At 42.6% G+C, this 20,238-nt stretch overlaps 1 protein-coding gene across 1 annotated transcript in view; it reads left to right on the forward strand.

The window, feature by feature from the left end:
• The window catches only part of LOC110153424 (estrogen receptor beta-like), a 116,140-nt gene that overhangs the window by 6,949 nt on the left and 88,953 nt on the right, over positions 1-20,238 (forward strand). Inside the window, 1 exon segment of the mRNA XM_055157098.1 lies at positions 2,411-2,487. The gene's annotated coding sequence lies outside the window, so the exon portion shown is untranslated.

A 20,238-nucleotide genomic window follows, 5' to 3' on the forward strand; every position in this document is an offset into this window, starting at 1 on the left:
TTAGTCCCTTACACCATATTTTTCCATAAAGCTGTACTATGTAACTTTTCTCTTTGTGCATTTTGACATTAACATCTCACATGAATTCAAACGGTTTGATGGTTGTGGTCCTCGTGTGAGTGCTGCACGTTTGTCTGGTACAGTGGACTTTTCTTCTTGTTGGTGAAGAGTTGGGCTCGTGAGGCGTCTGCTCGTTTATCACACAGCCTCATATCTGTTTGTGTGTTTGAGATCAGCCTTGAGTCGCACACACTGTGACTGAAATCTGTCAATAACTGCTGTAATACTGGCACAGGAGAGGACCACAGACAGACCTGCTTTAGACCTGCTTTAGACCTGCTTTAGACCTGCTTTAGACCTGCTTTAGACCTGCTTTAGACCTGCTTTAGACCTGCTTTAGACCAAGTTTATGCTTGAGACCAAGTTTAGGTTTAGACGTGGTTTATGCCTGGTTTAATCCTGTTTAGTCCTGGTTTATCCTGGTCCTGATTTAGACATGGTTTAGTTCTGGTTTATGTTTGGTTTAGTCCTGGTTTAGTTCTGGTTTAGTCCTGGTTTAGTCCTTATTTAGTCCTGATTTAGACCTGGCTTAGTTCTGGTTTAGTCCTGGTTTAGACCTGATTTAGACCTGTTTTAGACCTGGCTTAGTTCTGGTTTAGACCTGGTTTAGACCTGTTTTAGTCCTGGTTTAATCCTGCTTTAGTCCTGCTTTAGACCTGGTTTAGTTCTAGTTTAGTCCTGATTTAGACCTGGTTTAGTCCTGGTTTAGTCCTGATTTAGACCTGATTTAGACCTGTTTTAGACCTGGCTTAGTTCTGGTTTAGACCTGGTTTAGACCTTGTTTAGACCTGGTTTAGACCTTGTTTAGACCTGGTTTAGACCTGGTTTAGACCTGGTTTAGACCTGGTTTAGACCTGGTTTAGACCTGGTTTAGACCTTGTTTAGACCTGGTTTAGTCCTGGTTTAGACCTGGTTTAGACCTGGTTTAGACCTGTTTTAGTCCTGGTTTAGACCTGTTTTAGTCCTGGTTTAGACCTGGTTTAGACCTTGTTTAGACCTGGTTTAGACCTGGTTCAGTCCTAGTTTAGTCCTGGTTTAGACCTTGTTTAGACCTGGTTTAGTCCTGGTTTAGACCTGGTTTAGACCTGGTTCAGTCCTGGTTTAGTCCTGGTTTAGACCTTGTTTAGTCCTGGTTTAGTCCTGGTTTAGACCTGGTTTAGACCTGGTTTAGACCTGGTTTAGACCTTGTTTAGACCTGGTTTAGACCTTGTTTAGACCTTGTTTAGACCTGGTTTAGACCTTGTTTACCTGGTTTTAGACCTGGTTTAGACCTGGTTTAGACCTGGTTTAGTCCTGGTTTAGACCTGGTTTAGACCTGGTTTAGACCTGTTTAGACCTTGTTTAGACCTTAGACCTGGTTTAGACCTGGTTTAGTTTAGACCTTGTTTAGACCTTGTTTAGACCTGGTTTAGACCTGGTTTAGACCTGGTTTAGACCTGGTTTAGACCTTGTTTAGACCTGGTTTAGACTAGTCCTTGGTCTAGAGGAGGTTTGTGGTTTGAGCACTTTACGTTGTGGATGCTTCACTTGTGTCAGTCTGTCCCGGGGCAGCTGTGGCTCCGCTCGTCACTGCAGAATGTAAAGAGGATTTTAGTGTCTGAAAGTGTTTGTATGTATAGATTATTTTTTAGTTCTAATCAGTGAAACGAGTTGCAGGATCAGACCTGGATCTCGGTCTGTGGGAGGTCCAGGTCTGTGGAGGAGTGAGGCGTGCACATTCTGAAGGCATGAGCTCATTCTGAAACTCAACCAGAACTAAAACCGGTCCAGAACGGGATCTCAGTCTGAGTGTGGTCCCGTCGAGTTTTGTGGGGGGTTTTGGTTCGTCCGTGGGGGAGTGAGCGAAACTGGACTAGACCAGGACTAGACCAGGACCAGATGAGGACTGTACTGAGCCGTGTGTGTGGTGGTGTAGGTTTTGTGGGGGGTCCTGGTCTGTGGGGGAGTGATCGAAACTAGACTGGACCAGGTCTGACTCTGCTCCATTGTGTTCTTGCCTCCCGTCGGAGATAAAGTATTGGAACTGCTCAGACTGAAACACATCAAGTGAATCATCTCTGATGCACGTCATGGAGTTATTCTTGTCCATGTGCTGCTCTGTACATCAACAGAAGCACAGCCGCTTATTTGCACAGAATAGTTTTGTTGCCTTGTAATTTACAGAAAAAAATAACGTGTTTTCTAAAGCAAGTTTCTCTTGTCTTTGCTTTAAGGTTCTGTATCGCACAAAGTGAACTCTTGTGAGCTTTAAGTCAGGCTATAATGTTGTTCCCTGATTAAAAACACACCTGGAGTTGTGTTTTGTTTCATTCACACATGTTCTGTGTTCTGTGTGTTCTGTCTCCAACAGTCAAAATGCTCTGTTCCACCTTGTGATGTCATGCAGTGAGTGTTGTACCATATTTTGGGTGAGCGTGAACTGAGTAAGTAAGTAAGTCTTTATTTATATAGCGCTTTTCACAGACATTTTTGTCACAAAGACGCTTTACAGAGGATTATTCAGCATTATTCATTCACTCTATATGTGGTGATGGTAAACTACTGTTGTAGCCACAGCTGCCCTGGGGCAGACTGACAGAAGCACGGCTGCCATGCCAATCAGCGCCAATGGTCCCTCCGACCACCACCATCACTCACACACACACCACTTTTATATTAGGCAGTGAAGGTGAAGTGTCTCGCCACTAGCACCAGTGCCCTGGGCAGGTTCATTGATTGATTATATTTAACTGACCTGTAGTATGTTTTGGACTGAACGCACTAGTGCCTGATGAACGAACTGTGAACACGTTCAATCTGGTGTCTGTGAACAACATGTGCTTCTTTTAACTTAATCTTCTTTTTTAACTTCATTCACTGGTTGGATGAAGATTCAGAATTTGATATGAAGATTAAGGTTGAGTATCATTAACAAGTTGGCGATACGATATATATCTCGATACAGTGAGCTTACAATTCGATACGATTCAGTACGATATATTTCAAATCAATTCAATACAGTTCAATAAAAATCAAAGGCTAAGTCATAAGATGCAAAAAACCAAAGCACTCACTGGTTAAAATCAAACACCTTTATTCATTTACGACATGTCTTAATGGACAACTTACATTTCAGCCTGTGGTTTTCCTCAGGGAACAAACAGAATTGAGAGTAAAACATGTGAATTAAATAGAAGAAACCCACCAACAGGGCTGCTCCACCTGCAAGAGGAGGAGAGATTCACCTGTGGACACCACCTGATAACACCACAAGATGGCAGTGTTAGAACAGTGGGACGTCATGGGTATAGAAAAACCCATTATGTACAAAAATATATAATATATATATATATATATACACAAAAAATACCAGTCAGTTATAAAAACACACAAGTCCAAATCTTCACTGAGCGCAGGAGATTTTGTTGCCTGTAATTTACAACTCCAGTCGGTTTCACACTGAGTTTTACAATCCAGTTTCCTTTTCGTAAAGACTCTGATATATGATCAGTTCCTTGTACCTGCAGAGTAAATGTGTTGCTGTTATGAAATTCCAAAAAGTGTCTGGCCAGAGGATAGTTGGTATTACCTGTATGGAGAACATATTTATGCTCAGTCAGGCGCTTCTGCAAGCACCTTTTGGTCATCCCTGTAGAACACTTTGGAAGTAGGGCAAACAATCTGTAAATTGCAAATGTTGTTTTGCAACTGATAAAGTGTTTTATTGTATATTCTTTTTGTGAATGATCGTCCAGAAATGACTTGGTGTGACATATGTTGGTGCAGCTGTTACACTTAAAAGACCCTGTTGGTGGAGGTTGTGTCTGTGATACTAAAAGTCTTTGTTAAATCACTTCAAAGTTCAAAGTTCATATGAAAAACAGACATTTCAATCAAAACAGTGAAAATGTTAAATGTGTAACATGAATAAGTTTCCCTCCACTAAACAAACAACAAAACTGTAACTGTAACAAAAGAATTTAATCAAATATATCAAAAATACTCTTGGCGATATATCGATACAGCCGCCCATGATACTGATGCTGTATCAGCATATTAAACGATACGATATATTAATATTTTGATATTTTTGCGCAGCCCTAATGAAGATGAAATCTAACGCAGAGTTTCATTGTTAAAACTGATCAAATAATTACTGTCCGTGGTTCTGTTTGGACTTTGGCAGTGATATTGAATAATAATCACTCGCAGCAACAACGTACTGAAAAAGAACGATGAACTAGTTTTTTGGAACTATGAACGAATTATTCACTATAAACAAAAGTAGAACAGAGATTTTTCTGTTTGAGGGAAGAACATTGCCTGGATATGCATATGGATTAATGTTAAACATGTGAATGAAACAAAACCCAACTCCAGGTCTGATTGTGATGAGGAAACAACATTAGAACAGAGATCATTAAGAATTTATTTACGGACAAAATAGTGAAATAAAAACATGAGGATCATGTAACGTGGGTTAATACAAACATGTTAAGACCAAAATAAGAAGACTGATGATAACAGTTACAGAAAGAGAAAACATTTTTTAGAATTGGAGCCAGAGTTGATGGAGCAGGAAGTGCGCCCATGTTCACTTTCTTTTTATATATACACTTTATAATTTAAACCAGGACCCAGCGAGATGCAAATACTCTAGATTTCACTCTTTCTTCCTGAAACCAAACTGTAAAAGAACACAGTGACATTTTCCGAGCTGAGACACATTTTATAGGTCCACAAGAGAGAATCCAATTTAAAAACGTGTATTTTTATAACAAAAACCAAACAGCGTAGTCTGCTCCTTGTGTGGGAGGATGCTGTGGTTAAATAAAACTCAGAGCACGTCCTGTTTCCTCTCCTCCGTTTCTCCAGAGCAGCCCCCTCGTCCGGCGCCGCTCTCCCCAGGTCAGGCTGCCTCTGAGCGGGCAGAGCCTCCACACACGCCCCCTCTCGTCCTGGAGCTCCGTGTGGGGGCAGATACATCACTGTTATATGTGTCTCCAGAGTGCTTCACTCTTAGACAGTAAAAAATATTTCCTCACACTCTTCCACAGCCGAGTCCCTGGAGCTGGACCCTTCTCCAGATCTGAGCTGGGATCCTGCTGCTGATGTCACGTACTCACACTGGGAAAGTGAGACTAAGCTGCTCTCTCAGTGAATGATGATGTTTGGATCAGTGGATCTTGGTCAGGACATGGTTCTGTCTGTGTCTCTCCCATATAAACCTCCTGCTCACTGATCGTCTGGTCAGTCGTAAAGTGAACCACAGGAGATGTCCACACATAAAATACAGAGTGTCCCAAAAACTTTGACATCATTAAAAAAAAACATTTATCTTGAAAACTGCTTAGTCAGTAAGTAAGCTCAATGAAATCAAACTGTTTATTGTGGGACTTTGTTTGCCAGTTGGTGAAGTTTTCCAAATGTTACATTGAAGACACGCTGCAGAGTTTTATGTGAGTGTGTACGAGCAGAATCCAAAACACAGAACGACTTCTGTTAGGGAGTGAACGGCTCAACCTGGAAACAGAACACAAATAAAACCCATCCATCTGTTTTCTTCCACTTATCCGGGGCCAGGTCTCAGGGGACTCCCAGACTTCCTTCACCCCAGACACTTCCTCTAGCTCCTCTTGGGGGACCTCGAGGTGTTCCCAGGCCAGCCCAGAGACATAGTCCCTCCAGTGTGTCCTGGGTCTTCCCTGGGGGCTCCTCCCAGTGGGACATGAGTACCTCCCGAGGGAGACGTCCAGGAGGCATCAGAACAGATGCCCAAAACACCTCAACTGCTCCTCTTGACCTGGAGGAGCAGCGGCTCTATTCTGAGCTCCTCCCGTGTGACTGAGCTCCTCACGTTATCTCACCTTTTAGCCCTGTACCAAACGGCCCACAGGTTGGGGAGCCCTGCTCTACATGTTTTTCCTGTAACCAAGTCCACTGATCCAAACATCATGTTTGATTAAATGCAGTTTGGAGCAAGTGTGCAGCTTTGTTTCACTTTCTGTGTTCAGTGTAGCAGCCTCGCACCACTGATGTACCACTTATATTATACAATACTGACATTTCAAACTCCATTTTAGTACTAAGTAACAGACATGATACTCGATGCTGATCCGGTAATAAAAAAAAAAAAAAAAAAAACACTCACATGTCTAAATAAATTAGACAATAGATTGTGATTTCCAACATTAAAGGTCCCATGTCATGCAAAATAACTCTTTTTTTGGAGACCGTCACAGACCAGGAACTATGAAAGACCGACTATTGCTCATCCCCCCGCCCGTCCTGAGAAAGCACAGGCTCCGCCCTCCAAACATGTCATAGGTGTATCTGCTGCGTCATCGTTGTAGCAGCTTTAGTTTAGTGGGAGGGTGGCAGAAATACGCTGCAGATTGTTAAAAAAAACGCCGAATCAATGTAAAAAACACTTTGGCGACAAATACAAGGCCCACACATCACTCTTAGAAGGTAGAAAGCTCTGAAAAGTTGATTTTACATGAGACGGGCCCTTTAAATGACAGTACTTTCTGGTCCATGTGCTCTTCTGTTTGTTCTGATTGAACTGGGACTGACTGTTTTGATCAGCTTTAGTATCGACTCAAATCTGATTTTTGATACTTTTCACCATCCTAGATCTCGGTCAGGAGTAGCTGGTCCCTGGTCCAGATCTGTGCAGGATCTTGGACGTCTCTGGTCTAAACACACAAGGAGCTTAAGGTTGTTTCTCTTGTTTTTTTCGGCTTTGGTTCAGATTAAAATGTTGAAACTGGAGTGGACACTTTTCAGATGCAGATTCTCTCAGATCATTTGCATTTCTCATTATTTTCTTGTGTCTTGGATCTCTCAAATCCTGGACTGAAACCCGACTGCTGGGTCTTGGACTCTCTCAGGTCTCAGCGGGGTCTTTGTGGTACTTGTTTGCAGTACTTTTTGTGTACTTTTGTGCTGTGGTATGCTGGACCCTTCTCGCTGCGAACTGGAGGAATTTTTCACTTCTTTATTTGAGTTGATTAAACTCTTTTTACAAACAGGTCTCACTCTGAGCGCTCTGATCAGTGAAGGACGAGTGTAAATATACTTCTTAGAACGTCTTTAAAGGAGATTTTCAGGCTTCGCTTACCTCCTTCTGTGAAAATATTGTCCTGAAAAGAGCGCCGCCACAACTTGATAATTCCTTTGTGTGTCAGAATGGAGGAATGTTGAAAAAAAAAAAGCTAAAGTGCCGCCACTCCAACCAGAAAAATTAATGTTGAAGTGCTGGACGTTTGATAAAAGATGGAAATGTCTAATTGTCGGAATGGACTGACCCCGGGGTGAACATGGTGCTATAGTAAAGTGACTCCCATAGGATTTGGACTCCCCTTACTTTCTTCTTTAGTAGTTACTTATCTGATCATTAGTTCTCCTGTCATTTACTTTTATCATATATTACTTCATATTCACTTTCTTTTAAGATATTTTAAGGAATGTTTTGATGGAGAATGACTTGGTATTTTGTGTAAATGTATTGTTAAAATTGCATATACACAGCAATCTTGTCACTTTTTATTAGGGGTGTCAAATTATCGCGTTAATTGCGATTAATTAATTAGTCTATATATATAACACCAGTTAATTACGTTTTAAAAAGATGATGTAAACCAGAGATCGGGTGAGCTCCACTCACAAAATGAAAAAGCAGGAGAGCTGCTCATTTTAGAGCAAGAAACTGACTTGATATAAGAGGCAAACCTTAAATGTACAGTTAGATGCCTAGAAAACATTCAACCATTATCCATTTATTAGCTCTAATTAGTATTAATTATGAAGTTCAAAATAACACATTTACAGTGGTATTTAATCAAATTGGAGTTATTTAGTACAATATGTATAATTCATAAATCCTGTGGTGAGTGACGTGTGTGTGTTGGAAAACTCTGCTGTAAACTCTTAATTCCTGAAAATGATGATTTGAAATTAAACTTAATTCTGAAGTCAGTGGGTGGATTATTCTGATTTTAAAGACAAATGATCTTATATTAATGTTTAATCTTCTTAAATCTAATTGTGGTTGTTCAGCACATACTCGTCTTCTGACACGATCCAGCTCCACCCTCTTTCTCTTCTCCTCCTCTTACTCTGCCCTTCTCCTCTGTCTCTTCCTCTCTCTCTCTTTCACCTTCTCTTCCTCCCTCCATCCTTCTTTGTTCGATCTCTCTCTGTCTCTCTCCCCTTCTCTCCATCCTTCTCCTCTATCTATCTCTTTCTCTCTCTCTCCTTCTTCTCTCTTTCTCTCTGTCTCTCACCCCTTCTGTCGCTCCTTCTTCTCTCTCCCCCCTCCCCTTTTCTCTCTCCTTCCATCTGTGTCTCTCTTTCCATCTCTCTCCTTCTTCTCTCTTTCTCTCTGTCTCTCACCCTCTTCTCTCTCCTTCTCCTCTCTTTGTCTCTCTTTCCCTCTCTCCTTCTCTTTTTCTCTCTCTCACCCTCTTCTCTCTCCTTCCTTATTCTCTCTCTCTGTCCCTCTCTTCTCTCTTTCTTCTCTCTCTCTCTCTCTCTGTCACTCTCCCCCCTCTCTCTCCTTCTCCTCTCTTTGTCTCTCTTTCCCTCTCTCTTTCTCTCTCTCACCCTCTTCTCTCTCTCCTTCATTATTCTCTCTCTGTCTCTCTCTTCTTCTCTCTCTCTCTGCCACTCTCCCCCCTCTCTCTCTTTCTCCTCTATCTGTCTCTCTTTCCCTCTCTCCTTCTTCTCGCTTTCTCTCTGTCTCGCATCCCTTTTACCTCTTCTCTCTCTCTCTCTCTTTGTCACTCTCTCCCTCTCTCTCGCCTTCTCCTTTGTCTCCCTTTCCCTCTCTTTCCTTCTTCTCTCTCTTTCTCTTTCTTTGTCTCTCAACCTCTTCTCTCTCCTTCCTTCTTCTCTCTCTCTCTCTGTCTCTTCCCTCTCTCTCCTTCCCTCTATTTGTCTCTATTTCCCTTTCTCTCCTTCTTCTCTCTTTCTCTCTGTCTCTCACCCCTTCAGCCCTTCTCTTGCTCCTTCTTCTTCTTCTCTTTCTCTCTGTCTGCCCCCCCTTTCTCCTCTGTCTCTTCTCCCCACCCTCTCTTTCTCCCCCTCCACCCTCTCTCTCTCTCTCTCTTCTTCTCTCTCCTTCTTCTCTCTTTTCCCCCCCTCCTCGTCTCTCTTTCTCTCTCTTTCTGTAAATCTCTCTTCTGTCTCTTCTTTCAGACGTCGACAGGCGTTTTCAGAGAGACTTTGTTGAATCGCCAGCGTTTAGTTCAGAAACGACAAGTAAATGTGACATCACTAAACGGCCGCCCGGGGATTTTAAGTTTGGGAATTTTCTGTCAAAAGAAGGATTTGTTATTTTGTCATTTTTACATCTCGACACTCCGAACGGGAAAGTTTCTCTGAGCAATTTTTCCAAATATTTGTTTAGTGAAAGTTTAAAATCAGACCTGTTCTGCAAAGTGGACTTTTCAGAACTTTTAACCAAGCTGCTTCTTCTCATTGACCCTGAAATAGTTTTGGAGGGATACGTGCAGGTTTGAGTTTTTAATCTCTTATTTTTAAGACGACATTTTGCCGATCTACCTGTTTTCTCCTCCACGGGGACACGCCCACTGTGACAGACGCACCTCATCCTCCACTTTTATTTTCTTAGTGATACACGAAAGATTCAGCAGCGTCGGTGTCATTTTGGTATAAATGAAAAAAAATAATAAATAAATCTGCTGCTCGCTAATGTGATGCAGTAGGAGCAGCGGGAGGAGTAGGAGTAGTTGAAGTGGCAGTAACAATAGCAGTAGGAGTAGGAGTAGTTGAAGTAGTAGTAGTAGTAGCAGCAGGAGTAGTAACAGTAGTAGCAATAGTAGTAGTAGTAGTAGTAGTAGCAATAGTGACAGTAGTAGCAGTAGGAGGAGTAGGAGTAGTTGAAGTGGCAGTAACAATAGCAGTAGGAGTAAGAGGAGAAGTAGTAGTAGTAGTAGTAGTAGTAGTAGTAGTAGTAAGCGTCAAGAGTAACAGTAGTTGTAATTGTACCATTGTGGTTGTCGTATTAGTTTTTATATTGTTTTAGGTTAAAGCCACACTATGTAACTTTTTAAGGCAAAGGTTTTTGCATCTCCACAGACCTGACTCTTATTTGACCTGGGGGAGGCCTCCTGCTTGTTTCCATGTTGTTTCTTTAGAGGTAATGTTCCACAGTGTGGCATTTAAGGTCCTGTCACATCTTGATGATTTAACCAGTGTATATCACATAACAGAATTTCCCTAAAACGCTGCATTACACTGAGCTATTGTGTTTTCTTTTTTCAGTTTTGGGGTGTATACATAGAGTATTCATAACGAGTTGGGCGCATACATAACGTATTAGTAACTTGTATAGAACATTTTGATAACTTATAAATAACTTACACCAACTAATGCTCAGTGTGTTGCTGGCGTCCACAACTTATGTTCAACGATGCAGAGCAAACAGCAGCGTATCACAGACGATCACATGTCGTTATAACAAAGGCTGCCGCTCGATGATTTAAATCATATCATTCATATGTTATATCATATCAGTCTCTCGCTGTCCATGGTGCTGAATGCAGCAGATCGATTCATAGGTCGGTAGTTTTAGAGCAGTGGGATGTGTCTGCACACCACGGGCTGTAAAGTTGTGAGTGTGATTTCATCAGCTGTTTCCTGTCTACAGTAAAAGCACTCGCCACTGCACTTCTAGAGCTCAGAGCTCTGCACTTCTAGTTTAGATACAAGACAAAACTGAGTGTTTATTATTTGTGAAATGTGGTGCAATACTTTAGATACATGTTTTTTAAAGCATAAAAGATTGGAGATAAAGTTCACAGGAAGTAGATTCACTATTCTGTCTGATATTCTTTGTAGCTGAAGTATTCTCTGATCAAGTGTTTTTCATGGGCTCATATGATATATGGGAGCACAAAGTCTGGAGGAGAACTGACGCTTTCCTCCCCATTTTTATGAACCAGTTTCCCTACACGCTGCCAGTACGTCTTTATACAGTAGCTGTAAGTTAGAAACAAGTTCAGTAAGTTCTACGGTCATCTGGAAGATGTCAAATACGTCTGCGTATGTCAATATGTGTTGGAGATAAGTTGTATAGTCACACAAAGGTTCAAAGCATGTTACTCATAAGTCATGGGTACACTAGACATTATCTCAACGTATTTGGACTTATAAGTAACTTACACTTAACATGTGTCAACTGAACGTGTGTCAACGATCGCATAACTTCCCTACAACTTATGACCCACGTATACAGGACGTGTAAACATACGCTGACATTTTCGAGACATTTTCAGCATGCTCAAAGTTTCTCGACAGCCTTGCTGTTTGCCAGTGTGCTTCAGCATGCTCAGAACTTATACAAAACTTACCTAGAACTTCTCCGACGTACGCCAGCAGATTTGTCATTAATGCCATCTCTCTTCATGGAGAATGTACTTTAACTTTCTGCAGTCTCCACTCTACTACTACTTTTAATTTGTTTTTATTATTCAACCACATTTTATTATTCAACTTTAAAAGTCAACAGTCGCAGAATTAGATGAAAATGTGTGTCCTCTTGTTTAGGGTTGTTCTGATGGACGACCACAGATCATGATGGAGAGCCACAGTGAGGCCACGCCCCCTCCTGTCTGAAACACTCATCGTCTGTAGGCCTCGTTAACCTAAAATCTTTGCAGGATTGCTCTGTAAATGAAATCATGAACTAGAACTAATCTGCAGATCATTTAAGAACCTGCAGAGACATGACATGTGTCTGTGAAAATATCATGTGGCTACACAAATCATTATTATTCATCTTGACATTGTTTTTTTTACATGTCTTACATTTTTTACTTAAAATATTTTGGAAGGTCTGGAAAATACTGGTACTAGGGATGGGCATGATTAATCGATTAATCGATAATTGATCATTAGGAATTTCATCGATTACGTTAATTTCAATCGACAACCGAATGTAGTTTGGTGTGTGTAGTGTGACCAAACAGGTGTGTACATGTGTCTCTGCATCAGAAGGAGCGAGACACAAACAGTCGTTCAGTCTGCAACGTACCGAAGCACAAATGTGTATTTAACGATGATTTGTACAAGAAATTCCACGTTTTCCGTTGCGTTCGGGACAAGTGTGAGTCCATGTGCACAGTGTATAAAGCAGCACATATGTTTCTGTGTCCAGTGGGAAAAGGTTTTACCAGGTGAGAGTCGCACAATGTCGATGATGAGTCCCCACCTCCCTCCCCCGTACAGTGTCCTGGTTTTGACAAACGCAAATCTGGTCACACTAACCTGTATTCACCTGAGTCATGTCTTTTAATCTGACAGAAGTTGAACCACATCAGTGACACAAGAGCTGGAGTTTTATCTTCACTGAGTTTATGCAAATTAGTGATGTGGTTTTAAGTTTTGTTTCTGTGAGAGTTGAACAAAACTGAATTAAACACATTATAATGTCAAACGGGCTGATGTGGCTCTAGAGTCGTTACAGTTTATATGTCGTAAAGTTGAATTTATTTATGCAGATTAGTAGTGCAGATAGTAATAATAATGATGATCATTTTAATATAAAAACGTTAATGATTCATCGATAATCGATCGTTAATTCTTCCGACGATCGATTAAGAAAATTTCATGGAATGCCCATCCCTAACTGGTACTATAAAGTACTGTCCAAAAAACTTATGTCCATTTGAGCCACATTCACTGCATCAGATTATGAGCAGTGCAGGTGCTCACCTGTCATGACTGCACTCTGTGCTAATGTATTTAACATTTAACATGTTCAACACATTCAACATGTGTAACAAAGCCACAGTTCAAACTTATATCCACCTGAACACATCCAGTCTCCAGAGCAGCGTTTATAATGTCTTAAAGCCAAAGTCCGTAATAATAAATCCATATCCAGTCAAAACCTGCAGTGTTGGTGTAAAATTTAAGTCAACCAGATAATCTGAACCAAAACTTTGCCAAAATCCTGCTCTTTATTGGTAAATATTGCCAGTGTAAAGATCCCAACAAATCTGCATAAAATTCTCTGTAATTCTCCTCCATCCAGGTCAACGCAGAGTAAAAGCATAAAGTTCTTCATCAAAATTAGGGCCTGTGTGTCGTGTAGAATATGAGAAACTAAAGTGAAACTGAATCAACGTCATTTAGAAGCAGTGATCTTCTGAACAACCAACTGCTGCTACTGGACCAACTATTGTTAAATGAAGCTTTTATCTCTTACGTGCCAAAGAACAAAATTATACATGCATCATTAATTGACAGAAAAGGGTGTACAGTGTAGTTTTAAAACTCAATTAAATAAACAATTAAATTACTTTCATTTAAAGAGACAGTAACACCAATCATAATTCTCAGCAAGCAGAGACCTCTTCTCCTCTCCTCTCTTCTCTTCTCTCGTGAATCGGTTACAGCTCTGGAGTAAATGTTTATATAAATGATGAGACTTGAGACGTTTGATTATTGGAGCATCACTTCAGATTTCATCCTTCACAGTTTGGAGCCGTTTGTGGAATCCCTGATATTTCCGACTCTCCCAGGACTGAGCCAGAGAGGAAAGAGTGCACTTATTAATGGAGAATAAATCATCATCTGTTCTTGGAAATGCACCGATCAGACAGAAGCTGAAGTTTTTATAAGGAAGTTTGTCGAAGTCTGAAGAAATGTTCTAAAGAAACATCGATAAATCACTTTAAAGGTGCATTGTGTCACTTTTCTGGTGCAGGGCTTGTCAAATGCTTTTGGAGATGTTATTACTTTGTCTGGAATGTTCCACAGTATGGCATTAAAACTTTATCTTCATGGAGACTAAACAAGACCAAGTTACAGGTCAGATCTGTGCAGAGGCGACCCCGCTCACATTTGTTTTTCTAGGGAAGGGCTCACCAAACGTTGTTTCTCTGGGGGCCACATTATCTCTCCTGACTGTGATGGGGGCCAAAGTCGGGACCCTGACGACACAGATTATATTCTTTGAAAACCACCACATTTTCTTTACATATGAGACAAACTGCACGGTCCAACAATGAACAAAAAAATAATCTGTCGTCCACTGTTCTTTGAAAACTCTGCACTTTCTGTCAACTTTTCATACTTTAACACTCACCATTTTGCTGTCCTTAGCTGTACTACAGTACTCTGTACTACAGTACTCTGTACTACAGTACTCTGCACTACAGTACTCTGTACTACAGTACTAGTACTCTGTAACTACAGTACTCTGCTACAGTACAGTACTCTACTCTGTACTACAGTACTCTGTACTACAGTACTCTGCACTACAGTACTCTCTGTACAGTACTCTGCAGTACAGTACTCTGTACAGTACTCTGCAGTACAGTACTCTGCAGTATAGTACTCTGCAGTACTCTGCAGTATAGTACTCTGCAGTATAGTACTCTGCAGTACAGTACTCTGCAGTACAGTACTCTGCAGTATAGTACTCTGCAGTACAGTACTCTGCAGTACAGCACTGTGTGGTTGTTGACTGTTACTGTTTGATCTCGAGTTTGTCAGGTGATGAAATTTCTGCAGCAAATGTAAATACGTGATATAATAATTTAAATATAAATATAAATACTTCATATAAATATCATTTTTTAATTGAAAAGTTATTTAAAAAAATAGGTCATGACACTTTTGAGGATTGCCTCATTGGGCCAGTTCAAGTGGTGGGGGCAGAGGGGCTGGAGGGCCGGAGTTAGCCCACGGGCCTGAGTTTGATGACCCATGAGTTAGAGCATAGAAATCCGACCTCCAGGTTCGGACAGAAAAAATCCGCCTGATCCACACAGTAGCAGCAGTGCTTTTTGGGAGGACAGCTTGTCAAAAATATAACTCACCAGTACTTAAGTCCATTTTTGTATCAATCCACATGTAAAAACTTGTATAAAAAAATCTCACTAGATAATTTTCAGTATATGTGTCACAATCTTTTTGTCTCGCAAGATCTTGTCCCTATTAACCAATCAGTTTGAAAACCTTTAGTTCTAATGATAATATGCTGCATTCTGTTATTCAGGATTATATTTACTGTCGTCCCTCTCTATATCGCGGTTCACCTTTCGCGGTCTCGCTGTTTTCTCGCAGATTTTTTTTGTGCAGTTTTGCTTGCCTTTTTTTTACAGTCTATGAATGTGCATTGTGTCCCTCCCTCTGCGTCCTGATTGGCTAAGAGACTGTAGACCACTGTCAATCAGTCTCCTCCGTGCTGTGTCTCATGTACAGAACAGAATGTGTTCAGCTGCCAGATTTACATAAATGTTGGATCTGTATCAGTGTGATTCTGAAGTGCTGTATATTTGCAACTTTTCTCCCCGACAAAACCCACAATGTCGACGAAACGTTCTGCACAGACAAAGGCTCCTGTAGTCGCACCCAAAAGGCAGAGGAAGATGCAAACCATCACACAAAAACTTGGACTTCTGGACACACTGAAGGAAGGGAGAAGTTACACGGCTGTGGAAGAGTCCTGCACCGGCAAATAGTTGCTGAAACAGGCGGGTTTTAACTTTCTGGAATTTTACGGGTGGGTATGCGGGTGGATAGTGATTAAACACGGGCAGGTCAGGACTAAACCAGGACTAACCCAGGACCAATCTTGGACTTAAGAGAGAGAACACAGAAGTAGAGTGTCCGCAAAGCACAATCGGGCAAAGGCCGTGCTTACCCCCGTGAAGTGCCGCCGAGCTGAGCCGGTCCCTTCTGCTGCGGTCACCTCTGAGCCCGTGCCGACAGTGAGTCCTGTTTCAGTTCTGGTTTAGTCCTGTTTTAGTCCAATTTTAGTCCTAGTTCAATCCTGGTTTAGTCCTCCTCTTCAGTCCTGGAATCAGTTCTAGGTTAGTCCTGGTTTGGTCTTGGTTCAGTCCGTGGCGTAGGCAGCTCAAAAGTTTGATATAATCTCGGGTTAACGGGCAGGTGTGGTGTTGTACTGCGCGGATGTGTGTCTCCAAAAATGGACCCGTACAGGACTCTGCGCTGTAGGGCTCCATTACAGAATAAATTAATCTTTGGTTCATTCATAAGGAGGAAAATAACAAAAGGACGACAGCAGCTATAAGTTTTAAGAAGGATGTAAAAAGGATTGTAACTGTCCCATTTGAGAAAAGTGTATGAGGTGTGTGCTGAGGGGTTTTACAGACTTAAAACAGATAGAATCATTGTTAAATAAGTTGACTACTTTGTGGATTTCGCCTATCACAGGTTAGTTTTAAAACATAACACCCGTGATATACGAGGGACAACTGTAGACAGAAATACATGGTCTGTCCTGCAGTATGACCAAGTGTTGCTAAATCCGAAGTCTCTCCCCACACTTTACATTTTTATTAGTTATTGTAGTTGTTAGTTGTATTGTATCTTATCACTGAGTGTAAAAAATTGCGACCCTGCTCACAGTAAGAATACAAGTACTTTCTGAGCACTTTAGTTTAAAAGCAGCAGAGTTTAAAAACACAGTGGAGCACTACTTATATTACGACATGGCATGACAACACAGTCTTTTCTACTGAGTGAAGAACTCAGCCTAAATGTGCAGGGTTTCTGTTTTAAAAGTGTGTGAAATGAAAGAAAACTCAAGCTCAGGTCTGTCAGAAAATGGAGTCATATATATGAGCTTTAAAAACAAAACCGCCATCATGCTGATCTAAAAACACAGACTCAAAGTTCACATCTTTAGCACAGCCAGAAACCTGTAAAGTCAATGTTTTGGAAGACTTCTTGAAATTTTTGTATATTTTTCATTTTAGATATAAATATTTGTTTTGATGTACTGTAAAATGTATCAGTAAATGTATTCTATTCCAAAGTTGCATTCTGGAACGTTGCATGTTGCATGGATCTCCATGGAGATCTGCCGTCTGCATGGAGATCTGCCGTCTCCATGGAGATCTGCCGTCTGCATGGAGATCTGCCGTCTCCATGGAGATTCTGTGGAACATCACTGGACTTTGTGACATCACAGTTCATCTTATGTAAGTGGGAGATCAGCTCAGATTTCTTCACTTCGAACCAAACTTCTGCAGAAGACACATCTCAGAACGAGACACTTCAGCAAACACTTTACTCTGTCGACCGCCATGTCCGCTCACATCTCCCTCATGTCGACCAACGGCTCCATGCCCCCCTTCAAACGTCTGTACAGCCTGGCACAGGGCCTGGGTTTGCCCGTCAAATTCACCGAGTCCACCACGGCGCCTCACCCCGCCCCGTCTTCACCGTCCGAGCTTCAGTCGGGCCCTTCTGGGCAGAAACGCGCAAGGTCCCAACAAGAGAGAGGTGAAGACCAGGGCCTGTGTCATGGTGACAAACATAGTGGAGACGTATCAGAGGAACCACAGTGGCGCTTATGGCTACAGCTACACCAACAGCTACGCCCACCTCCCGCCCCACTGCCATCCAGACTTTGGTCTGAACAAAGACCCCTGCACTCGCCTGTCCGAGCTGCTCATGGCCCGCAAACACCCGCCCGCCCAGTACCGCCTGCTGGAGGGCGCGGTGACCCACACCCACTGGACCTTCTCCATAGAGGTGTCTGTGGACCAGCACACTGCGGTGGGCAAAGGGGGCTCCAAGAAGGAGGCCAGGAGGAGAGCGGCTGCAACTCTGCTACAGATGATGGGATACACAGTCCCAGAGGAGGAGCTGATCGCACCTGCTCCTCAGACCACAGCAGAACCTCCTTCTCAGACCACAGGAGAACCTGCTCCTCAGACCACAGGAGAACCTGCTCCTCAGACCACAGCAGAACCTCCTTCTCAGACCACAGGAGAACCTGCTCCTCAGACCACAGGAGAACCTGCTCCTCAGATCACAGGAGAACCTGCTCCTCAACCAGAGAATGCTCTGGAGAAGCAGATCACAGCTCCACCTGCTCACATCACTCCAGACTTCCGTCTGGAGAAGGATCCCACCACGCGTCTGTCTGAGCTGCAGATGATTCGCAGACAGAAGGTCGCTGAGTACCGCCTGGTGAGCGGGGAGCTGGTGGAGGGCAGCTGGGTGTTCACTGTGGAGGTAACCCTGGATCAGTTCACCACCTCTGGCTCCGGACGCACAAAGAAGGAGGCCAAGAGGAACGCGTCCACTTCACTGCTCCTCTTGATGGGCTTTAAAGTCCCAGACAAGGACCTGCCCCTGGAGAAACCTGAGGAATTCACTTCAGAGGAACATTCAGAGGGCCAGTCCTCCCAAACAGCTCCAGTGGGGGGAGAATGCTCAGAGACACAGACGTCAGGAGAACGCTTTGAGACTCTTTCAAATGTGACTGTGAGTCCAGAGGCCTCACAGGAAACTCCAGACCAGGAGAACCAAGAGGAGAGTCACATTCCTCAGACCACCACTGAGACCCAGGACGAAGAGGAGACAGAGATATTAGAGACTCCAGACTATGTAGAGAGCCCAGCGACAGGAGAAACTGGACTGACACAACAAAGTCCTGAGGAGGAAGAGCTCCTCTGTATGTTTGACAAAAGTTCAACTGATGAGGAATCTCCTGAAAATGACCAGACTCCAGAGCAGCTGGACATCAGCTCAGAGGAAGACCTCAGTCCAACTGAGCCACACATACAAGAAGACCAAACCCCTGAGAACACAGAGGCACTAATGGAAGTCCAAAATCACCTCCAAACTGCAGAGGAGGCAAACCCAGAGGAGGTGCAACTTCACACGGCAGAGAACATAACCATACAAGAAGAGTGTGAGAAGCTAGAGATAGAAAGCCCAGCCTCAATTCCAGAGCCCCCTGCAGCTCCTCAGGCCTCACAGACCCTGGGCTCAGTGGAAAGCCTAGTGATCCATGCTCTGGTGAAAAAACTGCTGAAAAAGCTGCCCTCCCAAATGAAGTCCCACCACGATGCAGTAGTGCAGACTCTGGAGAAGGTCAGAGTCCAGGACCAGTTCAACGTCCCAGCTGAAGTTCACATCAAACCCAGGAACATCAAGAAGCTGGGCAAAGCCGCAGCCAGAGACCTGATCCATGAATACGGCTCTGCCTCCAAGCTCCTGGTCATGGCTCTGGGACCGGATCCCACAGACTTCCAGAAGGACGCCATGAAACATCTGAACTTTTGTTTCAGCGCCTTCAGGAACCGGCCCAGAACTGTTCTGGCTCGGCTCTTTCCACAGTGGGACAAGCCCAAGAAGAGGGTCTGTTAGACAGCGCCCCCTGTGTCCTTTAAGAGTCACTCGTGTGGTAGAGAGGGGTCAAAGGTCACTGGACACTTTTGAAATTGAGATGTTTCACTTCCATCCAGAGCTCATTTTAAGAGTCAAAACGCTGAATGGAAGTTGAAGTGTTTCCATTTCAAAAACTGTTCAGATGAAACCTGCGACTCCTTTTCTCCCACGAACCAAACGAGGATCACACCGACTCACAGAGACACAACGCAACAAGTCTAATGATTAAAAAAAAACAAAAAAACATTTACTCTCCCCCTAAATATTGTTGTTATCTTTCTTTTATGTCTTTTTCTCTCTTAAAGCAGCAGTGTGTAACATTTCTGTAGAGGACACATCACCTGCATGTTTTTAGCAGTGGTCTCAGCAAGACCCTGACATTTCAGCAAAAATTGTAAAACACATTATTTTATTACCTCAATGAATCACAGTCTTGTATTTTTTAGATTTAAATTCTCTCAAACATAAATATGAAGGATTCATGTTCTGGGGCTTAATTCTTTATATCACACAATGTCCCTGAGTCTCCATGGGTTTTATTGTGAGTCAGAGCTGCTCACCCTGTACTTCAGACGTCTACAAACATGTTCTGAAACACATGGGATTCTTCTTTTAGTTTATGAGTTGAGATTTCACTCTTCTCTCAAACGTGAATGTTCTTGGTTTCTGAACCTTGGTTTCAAAAATCACAAATACACTTGTAATATTTAAAATAGATGATAAACCGTACACTCTACTACTGTACTCTGCAGTACAGCACTCTGCAGTACAGCACTCTGCAGTACAGCACTCTGCAGTACAGCACTCTGCAGTACAGCACTCTGCAGTACAGTACTCTGCAGTACAGTACTCTGCAGTACAGCACTCTGCAGTACAGCACTCTGCAGTACAGCACTCTGCAGTACAGTACTCTGCAGTACAGTACTCTGCAGTACAGTACTCTGCAGTACAGTACTCTGCAGTATAGTACTCTGCAGTACTCTGCAGTACAGTACTCTGCAGTACAGCACT

The sequence above is a fragment of the Boleophthalmus pectinirostris genome, unplaced genomic scaffold (genome assembly GCF_026225935.1).
Source record: "Boleophthalmus pectinirostris isolate CB_2022bp ecotype Guang Dong unplaced genomic scaffold, ASM2622593v1 HiC_scaffold_10, whole genome shotgun sequence".
Taxonomy (NCBI): Eukaryota; Metazoa; Chordata; class Actinopteri; order Gobiiformes; family Gobiidae; genus Boleophthalmus; species Boleophthalmus pectinirostris.